Consider the following 9,921-nt stretch of genomic DNA (forward strand, 5'->3'; position numbering starts at 1 on the left):
TTTGCGTGTGGGAGGTTGGTTTTTTGAAAAATTGCTTTAAAAATCTTCTTAATTTTAGAAACCATGATTATTTTCTGAACTTTAAGGACTGGGAAATAGAGCCTGGAAGCCACAGTTTCAGATTCAGTTTACCAATAAAACTATTAGAGCCTAATTTTTCCAGGGAGGATGATTGTGGGTGCATTAGTCTGGGACCATCAGATGTTTTAGAGGTAGTAAAATAAATGTATCTTTGTGCATGTGCCTGTAAGGTATATGCCAAGTGTGTCCCTATCACTGGTCTGCTGTGAAGAAAGTTCTCCTGCATGAGGCCATGTTCTATATGTACTTTTTAAGGTTGAAATGAGGGCTTTTTTCCCTTACCTGCATTCTATCTTTTTAAGCAAAGCAGTATGTTAACATGAAACAATGAGAGAAGATTCACCAAGAAGTATAGGAAAAATAAGTTATTTTGTTTTTAACTAACAAATATTGTCTAGTTTATACTTAGCTTAGTTGTATGCAATGTTTTACGTTTCCAAGGCACATGAATGTTCGCATCAGCTTTTTATTTGCTTTTAGTAAGTGACTAACTGTATTTTAGGAGTTGATCTATGTTCTGGAAATAGCTTCCCTTCTCCATAATCAGGTAAATTTACATTACTACAAATGGAAACTAGTAGCTATTTCTGAGTGCTCCTGCAAGAATATTTAGTTATTACTGCCCCACAGATTAAGCTGAAACCCAGCAGCCATTGGGGCACTTTTGGAACCTGCAAATAAGACAGCAAGTGTTCTTGTTATTCTTTGGGAAATTATTAAAATAAGAATAATTTAATAATGAAATAAATTACTCTGCATTTTTATGCAATTGCATTTAAAAAAGTTTTCTCGAAGTCCTCTTTCCTCTCTTTCAATTACAAAAAGAAAATGGAAAACACCTCAGGAGAAAACCAAGTGTCCCTAAAATTGAGCAAACACCTTTCCCTCCATCCCTTGACCTTGAAAAAAGACATTTGATGTAAGAGACAATTCTAATTCCAAAAAGATGTCAGATTACAGTTGGGTCCACACAGTGATAAAGCAGAAAGCTGCTTAACTTGCCTGGCAGAGCAGCCCTGCTTTTTTCCTCATGTGAAGGAGCTGCAGCAAAAGGGCATATTTGACTCATGCATATGCTACATGTAAGTGACTTTTGGATATCCAAGTGACTAATTTACAAGTCTGTTTCAATAACTGGAATTGTTTCTGATGGTTAACTTTATTATTAGGATCCAATATGTTTGAGGCAGCTATCTTTGATCACAGGTCCCAGTTACAGTGTTATGCTAGAGGCACTGCTTGTCAAGTGGTAGAAATGTAGGAGTTTTCCTAATGAGTATGTACTTGTAAATTAATAAAACCTTAATAAATATTTAATGGAAGTTGTAGGCTTGTTTGCTTGCCTATTAGTTGTGTAGATATCACTGATGTCTCATCATTTCAGTCATGGATCACTTCTAGAGGACTCCTCAAATCTGGAGCAAATTACTTTTCCACTTCTAATAGGCTGGAAGAAGCTCATACTGAGCTTTTGATATTTAAGTAGTACTTCTGACATCTCAAATGATTTTATAAAGAATTAATTAAGCCACTTTTGTACTTCTGATAGAGGCTGGCATTACCTGCCCAGCTTTGAGGAGGAACTGGCAGCTGAGTTGTTTAAGGACAACTCTCAAACAAATGCTGGTCTTGTGTGTAGGGCTCTGAATCGCCAAACTTGTCACTTGCTACAGGTCAAATGTCAGCATACCTGAAACCTGAGCCTTGTGAGCCGAGAGCAGGAGAGCAAGGTTCTTGTTATCAGGGCTGGTTCTCCAGCCATGAGAAGCAGGCTCAAACTTGACTCTTGCCCTCTCTACAGCAGAAATTTAACCAGAGACCCTTCAGTGCAAGGCTTGGGCTGGTGTGGTACGAAATAGAACAGAATTTGTCATCCTGATACCCCAGTGTGAAGGGAGCTGAGCCTGCTGGGTGCCTTTCACTGGGGAGGAAGGATGGCCAGGGGTTTGCTCTGTCCAGCCCTTGGCCCTGGGTGCTCTATGCCTCAGGAAATGCTCTTTTGCTCTCTGCAGCCTCTGCTCTCTGCAAAGTTGAATTTCTGTGATTTGTGGGGGCTGTGGGAAGGGCAGTGGGATAGGAAAATGCTGCTTGGTGGGTCTGACCCCTCCTGTTTGCCCCTTGCTGCTGCTGCAGGGCTGTAGGAAGCCCTTCCAAATTCTTATTTCAGTTTCCTGTAACTGATGTCCGGGTTCTCTCCTGCAAGGCCTGCTGTACAAAGCACTCCCACACACCAGAAATGTGCCAGTCACGGGCACAGGGGCTGGTTTGGGGGGTGTTGGGTCAGATTTACAAGCCTTGTGTCTGTCCAGTCCTGTTACTGCATTTCAAATGTGGGATCCTGCTCTCGGGGACTGCCAGGGTTTCATCCTATGTCTGCCTTGAAAGGGGAAAAATGTTAAACACTAAAATTCAATTGCAAACTCCATAAAATTATTCCAAATTGCTACTGCTTGGTAACCAAAAGACCAAAAACCAGTTTGTGGAGATTGAGAGACAGAATGAGCCTGCACTTTTAAATAAGAGTAAGGGACTTGAGTGGCATAACTTCTGTCTCTGTCAATACCCTCTGATAGCTCTGTCCTCCAGATAATCCTAAAATTGATTACACTGCCATATTCCTGCATGTCTTTTCTCCCACCCATGGCCATAGCTGAACAGAAAGCCAACAGAAAGCAGAGCAAACTTTTGAGCAATTTAAAATACTTTTTAATATATTTGTATATTTAATAGCTGTAATTATTTTGGTTTTTTTCTAGTAGCGTAAGGTGGATACTAATGGCGCTGTGGGCAATTGGTTTGTGGGGAAAAGAAAAGCATAAACCACAATGGAGACCATGGTGACCATGCACTGCAAACATGGATGTCCCCCAGGGACAACCATGCACTGACATGAAGATAATCAGACTTTCAGTGTAAGGCACCCTTCTGGAAAAGACAAGTTCTGTGGTATTTCTGCTTGCTGAGGACTAACTCGTGTCTCCTAATTTTATATTGGTTTGAAGTTATCTAACGCACATCAGAAAATACGTGTAGTAAAACAGATATTTAAAAGTTTCTAACACATTTAAAAATAAAATCTAAGGCACAACCCTGTAACTGAAGGATTAAATCCTGCCCTAGCCAGTAAAAATAGATTAAAAGCATGGGAAACTATTTTAAGCACAGTGTTGGCTGTACTAGACAATTTTAGTTAGTTCTGTGTCTCAGTCTTCTCAGGGATTAGGATAGTCCAGAAGGCTGCAGTCAGTATGCCAAAAAATGGTTTTGGCAGGGGGAATAAAATATTAAAAAAATTATAGAAAGCCAATGTTTATAAATAAAATGGGACAGTAAACCTGTACCTGAAATCTGTAAGTGTGATGAAGATAAGCCTTGGAAACTGGTCGCTGATAAAAAAATAGAGGAGGCTGTCAGTGACAGCCTCCAGTCCTGCTGCATGCAGTGGAAATTCTGCCACTTCCGTCTTCTGGCCAGGAGTTTTTCATGTGCAGTGGGCCCCCAGCTGGCACAGGCTGCTGCAGCTCTGGAGTTTAACAATGTGGGATGGACCCAGTTTGAGGCTTTGCACCTTGTGCACTCCTTTGTATCAATATGAGCAAGCTGGATCATTCAGACTTTACAGGACAAAGGAAATAATTCAATCCTCTTGTTGCTATAATCGCTTTTACTGGCTATGGAAAAAATACCAGGCTAAGCCTCAAATGTTTGTTAGACTTATTTTTCCCTTTTGGTTTCGTTAGATTGCTTACATGTGAGATTAAATTTGTGAGGGATTTGCAGGTGATCTCTGGTCCATGCTGTTGTGACAGCCTGGTCTGGAGGGGACCCTCACAGTGTGCACTTTAGGGACTGGCTCTGGTCTCATTGCCCTGGGCTTTAACAGAGCTGCAGGTGTGCCCAGAGAGTTTGCGAGGGCAGAAAAACTCATGGGTGCTGAGTTTGGGTTGTCCTGCTGAGACCAGGGCCAGAAGTAACTGAATTTTAACTCAATGCCCCCCAGAACAAACAGCAGCTTGAAGAGAGGAATTTTTCAGTTCATATTTGTGAAGTCCCAAAGAACAATTGCCATCCCTTTCTGGTGGTGCACCTTTGTTCTGGGGACTGAGGGAACAGCTCCATGTCAGGCAGAATATGTGGAGGGCATGTTGTTATACGAAAAGTTGGCAGGGAAATTCCTAGTGACCTTTTCTCCGTCTAATAATACGTCTTGGCTCAGCTTTTTCTCTGTGGAGTCATGAATATTTTCAGTTTTTCCAGGAAATGCAAAGAGGCAGGGCTTCTGCTGCTCTTGCTCTGTCTCAGATGCAAAATTTTCAATATGTCTTCTCTTGTTCTGACCTGGGAGCACCTCAGAGCCTCTGCCATACATTTGAATTTGTTGACAATGTACTGTAATCATTCTTTGCCCCAGGGGTGTGTTTGTGCTGAGACACTGAAGCTGAGGGGCCCTTCCTTAAGTGTATTTTCTGTGCAGACATAATTTGCTGACTTAAATTATTAGTGTGTTTATGCTCCTTGTGTTTGATCTTGATTATGAAAAAGTGCTCATTGTGGGCCTGGGTTGTAGATAATGCCTGGCATTGATTAAGCAGCTTAATTTAAAGAGTAATTTTAGACTGATCTGTTAAGAGGTGTGAGAGAGGTGAGTTGGAGTGCTGTAGTGAACGCTTTTCCCTGGGATTTGGTGTGCCAGGGGATGTGCAGAGGTTGGGCACCCTCAAGCTGTTTGGTTTGGCTGTTTTTGGTTTTGTTGTCTGTGCCCACGTTTGCACCGTGAAAGCATTGGGTGTGAGGAGTGGGTGGGACAGGAGATCTGAAGGAAGACACCCTTTAACCAAGACCCTGGGCAGCCCTAGGGGGGCCTTGATGTTTCAGCTGTTGTACAATGTATTTATGTAATATTGGTATTTCATGGCCAGCAGCTCTGCTTTCTGCTGCAGGAAGGGCTGACTGCTCCTGCTCTCTCCTGCTACTGCCTCTGGAAAAACCTTTTTTTCTGGCTGAGTTACTTTTGTGTCTGGTTAGCAATTCACAATCCTAGGGGTCAGCCAGCCTCCTGAGGGGAGATGGGAAATGTCGTGGCAGGACTGCTGCAGCAGGAGCAGAAATGAGGGGGAGTCCTGGCAGGCAGGGGTTTGTGCATCCTGGTGCACATCTGATATCACACAATGCTCGTGTGCAAGGCACACCTGATTTTCAGGTTTCAGTTTGAGTTTGGAGGGTCTTCAATAATCTCATTTTATGCCCATTTAAAATCCAGCTTAATTAAAATGTACAGCGTATTCCCACAATGAGTATTGTTTCTAAATAGTGTGTCTCTCTCAAATTCCCAGTATAAACAATCCTGTAAATAGGTAATTAAAGCCATCTGCTTCTTGGTAGCCTAGTTACCTTTGCAGCATCATTTACATTTCTCTCTCCTTTAACTCAGGGAATTAAACTGCCATAAATTCTTACTTTAGTGCATAAACTACTACAAAATAATGCTGATGGCCATAGAGCTTTTCAAGAAAAGACATATTCTATTGAATTTCTCTTCCAAATAAACTTCTTCACAGCCACAAAAAAATTGTGCTGCCAGGTGATGGACATACCCACAAACTGTAATCCAGCACAAGATACTTAAAATAATGTGGTTATTGTATTCCTTCTTTCTCTGTGAAAATGGTGCTTTTTATCAAGTCATCACACCGATGTCTATGAACCTATCTTGAGCTAAAGATCTGGCTCTTGTTTTAGGCCAGAAGAGTAAAATGAAAGACAATCTTTAGAACCATTTTTGGAGGTGAATAAGAACAGAGCTCTGCCTTGTGGTGACCTCTTTGAGGTGAGAGGAGAAGCGGCTCTTGTGGCAGGGTCAGGGGTGGTGCTGTAGCTGTTCAGTGAGGATTTGGGTGCCCTGAGGTCACTGCAGAGGCCAGCCTGCAGTGCCCAAGGCACCTGCTGGGACTCACAGCTTCTGAGAGAGTTGCAAATTACTTTTTCCCAGTAGCAGAGGAGCAAAAATGTCTTCTGAGTCTTCTCCAAGTTATTCTGAGCTCTTGGGAACTTGTGCACATTATTTCTGTGAGAGGAGAAACACTCTTCACTTCTACTTTCTCCCTCCTAAAAACAGCAAGTTCACTGCTGATTACTCACACTTGTAAGTTCTGAATTGACATTGTAAAGTGTGGGGCAAAATATTGCAATATTCCACCTGACTGGTATGTTTTAAAAGCAGAATCTGCTTAGAAGGGAGTAGAAGGCCTCCTGCCATCCCAAATGTAAAACCTGGTACATAGTTCTCATGGCATTGGTGGCACTTTCTGAAAGAACCCTTCACAATTTCCAAGCACAAGTAAAGGTATTTGAGCTCTTCAGCCCTGTGAATTCTTTTGGGCATCAAAGCAAGCAACGCTGTTGCAACATTTCCTATTAAGAGGGTTTTCTCTGGATGTGGGAAAGAAAAAACCAAACAAACCCACAAGAGAGTAGCCAGGTTCTGTCTGTGACCTTGGGTTTTCTTTAAAACTCGGTCTGGAGCTTGCTGGTGGAGGGAGCTGATTGTGCAGAGATGTAGCAAATAATTTACTGCCACTTTGAGTTTATTCAGGAGCTGCTCAGGGCACCTAAAACAGTGTGTGAGCATCTTTAGGAGAAGAACCCAGTGCTGCTGGTTATGGTGATTTCTGAGCATGGTGACGTGGCCAGGCAGGCTGGATATGTACAGGCTTAGTCCCAAGCTATTAAAAAATCATCTTAAAGGACCAGAAATTGGAGAAGTCAGCCTAATTATGGGATTGCTTACTTAATAGAAATAGCCTTTTAATGGGTTTGTGTGGTTGCATCACTGGGAACCGAGACACACATCGAATATCATTGCATAACTGGACCATTAATCCAGCATAGTACAATAATAAACTACATTTGTATCTTTCAGTTATGGACAGTTGAAGGTTGAATTGTGTTTTGTTTGCTCTGCAGGTAATACAAAAGGGGCTTTTGGATTTGCATTTGAAGAGCTTGTTGATAATTTCTGGGTGTGGTGGTGTTTCTGTCCCGCACACAGTTTCTGTAAGAGCATTCTGTCCGTCAGGTATGTGGCACTGGGTTTGGAACTCTAGGAAAGAGCAGGCAGTTTCAGTGGAGGACAGATGATGGATGTGTAGTCCAGGAAATACTGCTCCTGGTGAATAGGGAGGAATTAATGTGCATTCATACATGCTTTTATATATTTTAATTTTTGTCAGGGCTGGCAGCAACTTCTTGTCATATTTAAAGCTGAGACAGCCCTGGAAATGCAACCAGGGGTTTGGTTTCCTTTAGGGATATTGGCTGAAGTGATGCCATTTTGGGTTTTGCCTTTTTTCTTTAAGGTGTTCTGTGTTCTTCACACATATATTTGTAGCTCTATAGCCTATTGAGTTAGTGGCTGATTTTCCCAGTAATTTTCCATGTCCTTTCCCCAGGCATGAAGACAAAACAAATTCCTGGGCTCCAAGACCCCTGTGCTATCTTGGTGTCCCTGGCTGCCAGGGCTGGGAACCACTCTTGGAGATTCTCATGGACAGAGTACAGCCAGTGCCAAGGGGGCTCCAGAGAAGGGGCTTGACTGGGGGAATTCCATCCTCACTCATCCTGCTAACTGGTGCTTTATTGTCAATGACAATAATTTGCTAAATGTGTAAAAACTGTGTTCACCCCATGTGGGCCAGATTTTGTGGGCATCTTTCCATAACTGCCCCTGAAAGCCCTCAATGAAGATCCACTTTTATATCACCTCCCATACTGAACTATCTTGAGTTTCATTCCTGGGCTGGAAAAGGCAACAGGAGGAATTAGTTATTACACCACCATGAAGATGAAAATTCCTTTATAAATCCAGTCTGTTTCCTCCCCAAGAGCATTGCTGAGATGGCCACTCAGCCTCCAAGTGCTGTAAATTAGCACAGCTAATGCTCTCCAGTGAGGCCACTTTTAACGTGCATCTGCAGGAGATCTGGCTTCCTTGACTCAGTGATGCTCCCAACTTCCTTTGGATGATGCCTGTTAAAGATTCTGTTGTTTTTATAGCCTAGCCAAAGAACTTGCTTTCTTAATGATATCCACAAAAACACAGGAGCCAAGTTCTTTGTTACCTCACTGCAAATCACAGCCCTTGCATTGCTGTCAGTGAATTTTATCTGTTGTCCAGCTGTGCAGCTGAAAAGAATTTGATCCTGTTTGTCTGTAAGGTTTCCAGGGTGTGCTTCTGCAAATATTTTTGCTTTCTATCCAGTGAGCATTTCCACATCAGTTTAGTAACCTTGACTACAGTGGAGCTGTGCCTGTTTACACTCATTTGCACTAAATTTGTGCAAGGATTCTTGGTACTGTTTTATAAAAATAAATTATTAGGGTTTTTAAAATTAGAAATGGGATAAATTAAGTGGGAGCTCTGGCTTCTTTGAGGGAATTGTGTGATTAAACTCACTGGTATAAATTGTATCATCTTCTGTAGGTAAGAGAAAGAGACACTTTTTCCAACAATATTCAACATAATTTTCCACCAAGGAGACTGTAGCAGTTTGCCAGGGTTGTCACATGCCTTGATGTCTTTGAATTTCTTCCTTGGAAGCTGCTGAAATCCTTCATGCAACTGCTCCACTTGGGCAGGGTCCAGGAAGAGCTTTCTCCAGCTGCTTTGGTTTGTGATGTACTGGCTCCCAGATTGTGAGAGCACAAGGGCTAAATGTGAGCTCCAGGAGCCCTGTGCCCTGCTCCTGTCCCTCAGGGCACCTCAGAATGAGAGCACAAAGGGTAAATGTGGGCTCCAGGAGCCCTGGGCCCTGCTCCTGTGCTCCTGTCCCTCAGGGCACCCCAGAATGTGAGAGCACAAAGGGTAAATGTGGGCTCCAGGAGCCCTGGGCCCTGCTCCTGTGCTCCTGTCCCTCAGGGCACCTCAGAATGAGAGCACAAAGGGTAAATGTGGGCTCCAGGAGCCCTGGGCCCTGCTCCTGTCCCTCAGGGCACCCCAGAATGTGAGAGCACAAAGGCTAAATGTGGGCTCCAGGAGCCCTGGGCCCTGCTCCTGTGCTCCTGTCCCTCAGGGCACCCCCAGAGCCCTGGGCTTTGGGATGTTGGTGACAGCAACACAAATGCCATGCTGCATTTATGGGACAAAGGTTTTTACTGCTTGCTTTTCCTTTCTTTTCTCCTGCCTTTGTTGTAAGGGGGGAGAAGCCCATTCCACATATCCTCCCTCACAAGCTAGAAATGAAGTGCTAAAGCTAAAATCTTGGCACTCAGGAAAACAGGAAGGAGGGAGGCTGAGGTCCAACACAGTGAGATATAAATCTTTGATGCTGCAAGACTACCCTTGCTGTTGCTTTTGGTCATATTTGTATGCTTTGAATTTTTTTCTCTTGAGCAAATTCAGGGCATTCAAGCTTTTCAATGTGTTCTTATGGGAGATAAGCTCCTTCCTTCAATTTGATAAGAAAAACAGTGTCTTATTCCTAAGGCAGAAGTGTCAGGTAAAGAAACATGATTGAGGGCAATGAGGTTTCTGTAGGCTGGAGTGGGCTGTAGCTGCGTAGGGGGGCAGGATGTCTCCAGCACCCTGCTGGCAAAGGAGCAGGAGTTTACTGCCAGCTCCAGCATCTTCCTCCCTTCAGGTACTGCCACTCAGGTGGGCTCAGCTCTGCAGCTGCATATTGGGGTCAGGCTGGGTATCCTCCCTCCCTTTTCTGTGTCCTTCACCCTTCCCCTGCTCTGCAGTGCTGTGCCACCACTGGGTAAGGAGCTGGTTGCTGGGAGATGTTGGTGTTTGATGTTTGTGTTTGCTCCTCCCTGCATCAGAGGGCCGAGCCTGAGGCAGGG

The sequence above is a fragment of the Camarhynchus parvulus genome, chromosome 1A (genome assembly GCF_901933205.1).
Source record: "Camarhynchus parvulus chromosome 1A, STF_HiC, whole genome shotgun sequence".
Taxonomy (NCBI): domain Eukaryota; kingdom Metazoa; phylum Chordata; class Aves; order Passeriformes; family Thraupidae; genus Camarhynchus; species Camarhynchus parvulus.